This window comes from Mustela erminea, chromosome 5 (assembly GCF_009829155.1).
Source record: "Mustela erminea isolate mMusErm1 chromosome 5, mMusErm1.Pri, whole genome shotgun sequence".
Taxonomy (NCBI): Eukaryota; Metazoa; Chordata; class Mammalia; order Carnivora; family Mustelidae; genus Mustela; species Mustela erminea.
The window spans coordinates 52,860,457-52,868,788 of record NC_045618.1 but is presented as its reverse complement, the minus strand read 5'-3'; the positions used below and the strand labels follow the sequence as shown (position 1 = coordinate 52,868,788).

General features: G+C 36.9%; 2 pseudogenes; both read left to right on the top strand.

Annotated features, from left to right (window-relative positions):
- The first annotated feature begins 2,581 nt into the window (after window positions 1-2,581).
- LOC116590108 lies at window positions 2,582-3,581 on the top strand (annotated as a pseudogene).
- Window positions 3,582-7,486: 3,905 nt separating this feature from the next.
- Window positions 7,487-8,117, top strand: LOC116590107 (annotated as a pseudogene).
- Window positions 8,118-8,332: the final 215 nt, after the last annotated feature.

Sequence of the window (8,332 nt, the reverse complement as noted above, 5' to 3'; positions counted from 1 at the left end):
AAAAGTTATTACTCTTTACTAGTTCCTCAGAGAACATGCAATCACTAACTTTTTAAAGATTCATTGCCTTGGAGGAGAGGAACTTTCCTAATGCTATAGAGCCCAATTCTCACGAGAACATGTGATAAAGTATATTCTTAATTTTTGTAAGGCAATAAAACTCTTTATCCAGCTGGACAAAGAAGTATATGGTTCATCAAACATGTTCTTTAAAGATTTGGTAGGTTTCAAAATAATGTTATCTTTACCTTGTGAGCACTGCAGAAGGTCATAACACCTCTGTGTCAATCCCTTTAATTCCGAAATTTCTCAGTGTTGGTTCATTAATGTTCCTGGTTTGGAATATTTAAAAAATATATACATACTACAAAAAGAAGCACAAATACAGCTTCCACAAAATCATTCTAAAAGTCTTTTCCAAGTGCTGGTGTGGACAATAGGTTGGAAGAAAAATTGCTTTTGAAAATTTCATGTTTGTGTCCCAAATGTAAGCCCTCATAAATTTTCAGAACTCACATCCCTGCGTATTGCCACACACACAAAAAAAAATCAGGGAACTCAGATCCCTGACATCTTTTCCATGAGCATGTGGATGAATACATCTACTTACAACAACAACAAAAAAGTATTTGGCTTTTGTTTTATGGTGCAAAGTTTTAACTTAAAAAATGATATTTTTTAGTATATGTGCTGCTGAAGCGAGCACAAAATGATATTATTTTTTTTTATTATTATTTTTTTAATTTCCAGCATAACAGTATTCATTATTTTTGCACCACACCCCGTGCTCCATGCAATCCGTGCCCTCTATAATACCCACCACCTGGTACCCCAACCTCCCACCCCCCGTCCCTTCAAACCCTCAGATTGTTTTTCAGAGTCCATAGTCTCTCATGGTTCACCTCCCCTTTCAATTTCCGCCAACTCCCTTCTCCACTCTAAGTCCCCATGTCCTCCATGCTATTTGTTATGCTCCACAAATAAGTGAAACCATATGATAATTGACTCTCTCTGCTTGACTTATTTCACTCAGCATAATCTCTTCCAGTCCCGTCCATGTTGCTACAAAAGTTGGGTATTCATCCTTTCTGATGGAGGCATAATACTCTATCCCCAGGGGTACAGGTCTGTGAATCACCAGGTTTACACACTTCACAGCACTCACCAAAGCACATACCCTCCCCAATGTCCATAATCCCACCCCCTTCTCCCAAACCCCCTCCCCCCAGCAACCCTCAGTTTGTTTTGTGAGATTAAAAGTCACTTATGGTTTGTCTCCCTCCTAATCCCATCTTGTTTCATTTATTCTTCTCCTACCCACTTAAGCCCCCATGTTGCATCACCACTTCCTCATATCAGGGAGATCATATGATAGTTGTCTTTCTCTGCTTGACTTATTTCGCTAAGCATGATACGCTCTAGTTCCATCCATGTTGTATTATTTTTTAAAAGTTCCAACCATGAGAGACTATGGACTCTGAAAAACAATCTGAGGGTTTTGAAGGGACGGGGGGTGGGAGGTTGGGGTACCAGGTGGTGGGTATTATAGAGGGCACGGATTGCATGGAGCACGGGGTGTGGTGCAAAAATAATGAATACTGTTATGCTGGAAATAAAAAAAAATATATATATATAAAAAAAAAAAAGTTCCAAATTTTATGGGAGTGGAAGTCTTCAAAAAATAAACTCCCACACCTAGCTGTTATTTTGCAAACTGTTGCAGGTAAAAGATTGTGAAAACTTAAAGCCACCGGTTCCAACAGAAGACACTGCAACACTGTAATATTAAAAGTCAGTGCTGGTGAGTAACATTATGGTATGACATTTTATGATGCTTAAGCTAACAGAAATAGCAATAGAAATGAGGCATATTGGCCTTAAAATTACTTACTATACAACATGTCTATTTATTTTTCATATTTAAATTATATATTAAGCAACATATTTAACTGGGATGTAAATAGTAAAATCAAAACCTTCTTTACTGAGTCTATTGCCCTATAAGATGGGTTTAGGATAAGAAACTAGTAATGTATTAAGTATTAACTTTATGTTTTATGTTATCCAGAAACTATCATACATAGTCCCTGCTCCAAAATAATAAGCTTTACAAAATGAGTTTAACTTGGGGTGCCTGGGTGGCTCGGTTGATTAAATGTCCAACTCTTGATTTCAGCTTAGGTCATGATCTCAGGGTCGTGAGATCTAGCCCTGCATCGCACTCCATGCTCAGTGTGGAACCTGCTTAAGATTCTCTCCCTTTCCCTCAGCCCCCTCCTCCATCTCTCTCTCTCTCTCCCTCTCTCTCTCTCTTTTTCCTTCTAAAAGAAAAAAAGAATTTAACTTTACTTAGTTCTATCATGGTACCATAATGAGGAAGAGATTCAGAAGCAGGCAAAGTTTGTTTCTGTGCAGCCAGCTACCTACTATACCCAAAACTCAGAGTACATAACCAAGAACAAGTAGACTACACTCTCTTCCTAACTGATGATTCTTCTGAAAAATGACCCCATGTTCATTGTCTTTTCTTCATTCAAAAAAGGAGCACATTTAAAACTAGTCCTGAATGATAGCAATATGTCTCTTGACCTTGCAGGTTACTGACCCAATGAATTTTTCTGAGTCATACTTCAGCTTTGCTTCTGTAAGAGAATTTATACTCCTAGGTTTTTCTTGTGAGTGGAAGATTCGGATCCTCCTCTTCTCACTCTTCACCACAACATATGTCTTGACTGTAACAGGGAATGGGGCCATTGCTTGTGCTTTGTGGTGTGAATGCTGACTCCATTTCCCCATGTACATTTTCCTGGGAAATTTCTCCTTTCTAGAGATTTGGTATGTCTCTTCTACAGTTCCCAAGATGTTGGTCAATTTCCTCTCATATAAAAAGACCATCTCCTTTACTGGATGTTTCCTCCAATTTTATTTCTTTTTCTCTTTGGGAACATCTGAATGTTTCCTCTTGGCTGTCATGGCCCTTGATCGGTACCTTGCTATCTGCCATCCCTTGCACTACCCTAACGTCATGACTGGACACTTCTGTACCAAACTGGTCATTATCTGTTGGGTTTGTGGATTTCTGTGGTTCCTGATCCCCATTGTATTCATCTCTCAGATGCCCTTCTGTGGTCCAAACATTATTGACCATGTTGTATGTGACCCAGGGCCACTGTTTGCATTGGCATGTACCTCTGCTCCAACAATCCAACAGCTTTGCTATACTTTAAGCTCATTAGTTATCTTTGGTAACTTCCTTTTTATCCTTGGGTCCTATTAGCTGTGTTTTGTATGCCTTCAGCCACTGGGAGACACAGGCCTTCTCAACCTGTGGGTCTCATTTGGCTGTGGTATCACTATTCTATGGCTCTCTGATGATCATGTATGCGAACCCAGGACTTGGGCATTCTGCTGGTATACAGAAAGTTGCAACTTTGTTCTATACTATGGTAACTCCATTCTTCAAACCCCTCATCTATAGCCTTCGGAATAAGGAGATAAAAGCAGCCCTGAGGAAAGTTCTGGGGCGTCTCAGTATCATCGAAACTATACTGGATGATCCCCCCGTTATCAGGCCAGTATAGTATCACAAAAAGCAATCAGGATTGTATAGTTATTCAAATCTTCAAATATAAGTCTAGTTATGTTAACTCTATCAGCTTATGAAATAAAATATCTATGTGGCCACTTATAATCATAAAGTGGCCGGATTATACAGATAAATGGAAGTACTGGGTTCTTCTTTGGCACTTAGAGTGTACATGAACTAGGGAATGTACACATCTGGGTGTTTTCTGGGTAGTTCATATGGTTCTTGTGTGACAAAAATTTCTGTGTCCCATTTGATGATTTAGATTAATAGTTCTGGGATCAATTATATTATCTCATTTTGTTTTAGTTATTTATAAATAAAAGGAAAAATGTATTTATTTCTGTTTGTGGTTCTTTTCTTATTGACTCTATTATTTCAGTGATTAGATTATCCCTGCTAAATAAACCCTTAAAGCAATTATCTAAAATTTCTATAGGACCATAATGTTATGCTAGCCTAATGACATTTAGGCATACGTTGTTTGTTTTCCTTACACATTACCCCTTTCTAAGCTCCTTAAGGGGCTAATTCTAATTCTAACAACATCAGTCAAAATATTCAAATATACAGTATTCTGAGTGTCAATATTTTTACCTAAACAAAGGTTCACTAGAGTGTACATGTTTTAGTAAACAAAGGTTCACTAAAAGCTTAATTGGTCATTTGTGTTTTCTTCCTAAAAAGTGGAGAGGGAAATGATCTACTTTATAATAAATTACTTAAGTTCAAAAAAACAAGTTGATAGTTCATTATTATTTGTTGCTGCAACAGTATTAAAGAACAGTAAGGGAAATTGTTAAGAAATTGTTACATTTTCATTTATATGTATGTATATTTGATATGAAATTTGTTCCTACATTATACCAACTTTTTATGACCATTGCTTTTTAGGAACTTTAATATTCCATTCAACCAGTGTGGTATGGAGTGTAAATTCTTATGTGGTAAGATCAATATTTTCCTAGAAGGAGGACTATTCTTCCAAGTACCTTGAAACTTACTTTTGCAGGATGTAAGAAAGGGACTTTCCAGAAAATGGATTAGGAGAAAAATGCATGTCACCAACTACATAATAAGGATAGCTTAGAATTAATTAATTAATGATAGCTTAGAATTTCTGAATCCAGGGATTCAGAAACTCTTCCACCCACTAGCCATCATTTTGTTATACAGTAACTTCCATTATTTTTATTGTAAAAATTAATGTCTCAATTAAATCTTCATAAAGTTCTGTCTGATGATGTCTTGCAAATTAGATTAGGACTCATCATCTAATCTAAAACTGCCTCTGGGAAATCCAGGATGTGAGACTACTATATGCATGTATCAATTTTCCCACTGGGGTTTCTATCTCAGAATAGTTTCTTGAGAGAGAAAGGGTTTCTCAGTTTAAAATATAAGGCTGCACTTGTGATTTTTAAAATGGACACACTCTGATTCATATCATGCTTGACTTGCCTGAAACTCTTTTTGAAATTTTTTTTGCCTCCTTTTGGAGCAAAAATTACATAAATTTGATTATGAAGATATTAAAATATTTTTCACCATCACATTCATTCATTTATCTTAAGTACCACATGAGGTGCTTTGTTGAAGTTTGGGAAACAAATCTATATTTAATTTTTCCGTACACATTCACAAGTTTTGACTAAAATCTTAGGCTTTGTAGTGTTTCTTTTTTTGTTTGTTTGTTTTCTTGTTCTTTGTTTTTGTCTTTCAAGCATTTTCTAGCCACTGACTCAGTCTCTCTTGTTGTTTATTTGGATATAAATATTTGCTTGAATATCAATCTCCTAAAGTGGTGTCATTGAGAAAAGGGTCTAGTTCTTAATTTCCATCACTGTATTCATTTTCTTATTTACACTCAACACATGCATGGCAGAGTGTGTTACCTGCATACTTACTATCCATTTTTCTTATCTTCGTTCTTAATACAATCTCAATTCTATTCTGGTGGCAATATACCCAGTTTGAAAAAATCAAATGTAGCATCCTTTATATAGGGATAATTGTGTGGATGAATTGAGTGTGCCAAAGTATTTTATAAGTGATAAAAAGCTTTCCAAGTGAAAAATATTAATTGAAATCAGTTGCATACATACTATGTATAGGATTATATTCTGATTATCACAGCCATTATGTGAGGAAGGTATTATCATTAGCTATAGTTTAAAGATTTAAAAGGCAAGCAAGAAAGAGTAACTTGTCCATGCTTAAGAAAAATTAATGATTGGGATGATGAAAAATATTTTAATATCTTTATAACTAAATTTGTATAATTGCTACTCCAAAAACCAGCAAAAATTTTTCAAATATGGTTTCAATCAAGTCAAGCATGATATGAATCAGAGTGTGGGGAATCTTTCCATCTTTGGAATACTAAATTGCCCAAACTTAGTCCTGGCTCTGATTTCATGATTTTCTTCCATGTGTTAATGGCTCATATCCTCTGGAAAAGAAGATCTTACCATTCAGATAGAAATCTACCATTCTCTTTCTTCTTCTTTCTCCTCTATACCCCCAGCCTTGGTTTGAAGGTCAAATTCCCTCTAGTAATATTATGGGCTCTTTTTCAATCTTCCTGCTACAGAGAAGTTTAATACTAAGACTACCAAGAAGCTGGAGAGGGAAGTCATAGAAATGGTGGAGCTAGTGCATTGCTCTTATTGCAAAGAAGAAAGAAACTCTCCTGGAAAATGGAGAAGAGTCTTATTCTTTCAAGTATCAGAAGAACATGATACAGAAGCAGTGAGAACAGAAATCCCCAAACCAGACAAGGAAAGAAGAAATCATGAAGTAGAAAAAGTTGATAAGGCGGAAAAGAGAGAAAAAAATCGTGCAGATTTGGTAGAAGTTACAAAGTTTACAAAGCACTCTCCTCTTTGCCCTAGCTCTTCTCAACTTTAATTTAAGAGGGTGTCACATCTATGTGTGAGAGAGGGCATAGGCTATTGTCGAGGAAAGAATCACAGAAGAAAGGCATTTATATCCTTGTTGTAGGAGATGAGAAAGAACTCTTCCTGTGAAATTTCAACTCTATCTCATTTCCTCTGCTCAAAAGTAAACTAACTGCTACCCCAATACCAGGTAAGCTTTGTGGACAAGATAGAACAAGTAGCAGAAACTGATAAGGAAAAAAGCAAAAACAGAGAATCTCCCCTACATAGAAATGATGGCCCCCTGTAGGGGAAGCCAGAGGCCTCATGCTAGTTAGGTAGTGGCAGAGATTAAGGGAAACATTTGGCTAAAACTTTAATTTAACTTGCCAAATGAGGAAATGTCATTTGTGGAAAATCTGAGTGATGGCTCAGGTAATTCCATCAAATACAAATTTCCTAAGGACAAAGGATATTCACTCTACAGTCCAGAATAGTTCTGTATTCCTAGGATCTCTGCCCAAGTGACGTTATGTCTCCTTGGTCTGAGTTCTATTTCAGGCTTTGAAATCTTCTAGATACTAGAATAGAAAAGGATCAAGAATAACAGGGCATTCTATTTTTTTAAAGATTTTATTTATTTATTTGTCAGAGAGAGAGATCACAGGTAGGCAGAGAAGCAGGCAGAGAGAGAGACGAGGAAGCAGGCTCCCTGCTGAGCAGAGAGCCTGAGGCAGGGCTTGATCCCAGGACCCTGAGATCATGACCCGAGCCAAAGGCAGAGGCTTTAACCCACTGAGCCACCCAGGTGCCCCACAGGGCATTCTAGTTGACACAGTGAGAGACTACAGTGTAAGCACAAGAAACAGCCTTTCTAAAATGCAAGGGGGTTACTGAGGAGCCCAAGGAAGAAAGTAGCAGTGGTTGTAGTGACTGAGCAGAGCACAGTGACAGGATGCTTTCTACATCAACACTTCAACTATGTACTTAAGTCCATATCTGAAGGGATCCCCCTCTAAAGATGAAGATTGTTCTCTCTCCAGTTAGTGTCGGTATGGAGACCTGTTCAGCCCATGCCAGTGAAACAGTTTGCTGACTAAATTTTAAAAACCACTGGTATCAGGAAAGGTTCAGCACATCCTCTGTACTGGAAAACTTTGCACCAAAGAGAGGTATGACTTATCTCAAGACTCTGATCAGTGATGTTCATATAGTGAGAGGAGTTTTTCATGAGAATCTGAATTATCCAGAACAAAAAGTTGTGACTGCTGGGCAATTCAAAATTGGTTTGATCCATAGGCAACAAGTTATTGCATTGGAGACATGGCCAGCTTAGCCCTATTGTAGGGCAGTTTGATAAGGACATTCTTAACTCAGGATACACATACAAATTTGAAGCATTTGAGCATGAAAAAAATGCTTACATTAACCCAGGTTCTGCCACTGAAGCATATAATTTCTTAGCAACGAACATTACTCCTTCATTTGTATCAATGGATATTCAGGCTTCTATAGTTGCCCTTTACATGTATCAGCTAATTGGAGATGATGTAAAAGTAAAAGGAATTGAATACAAAAACGTCTTAAAGCCAGGCCTGTCTTGCTGCTTTTTTTTATTCCCCTGGTCAAATCAAATAATTAAGCATTTATGAACCACAAGATCATATCATTTTTATGTAATGCATGAAGAAAAAGAATCTAGATTTTTTTGTATACGTTTTTCTCTTTGGTAATAAATAGTTACCTTTCATTTATAAAAACAAACAAATAAAACATAAAATGCAAGGGACCAGTCAGCAAAATAGAATGACTCAGCATCAAGTATGTCAAGTGACATTCACAATGAGGCTGATAATTTGGCAAGGTC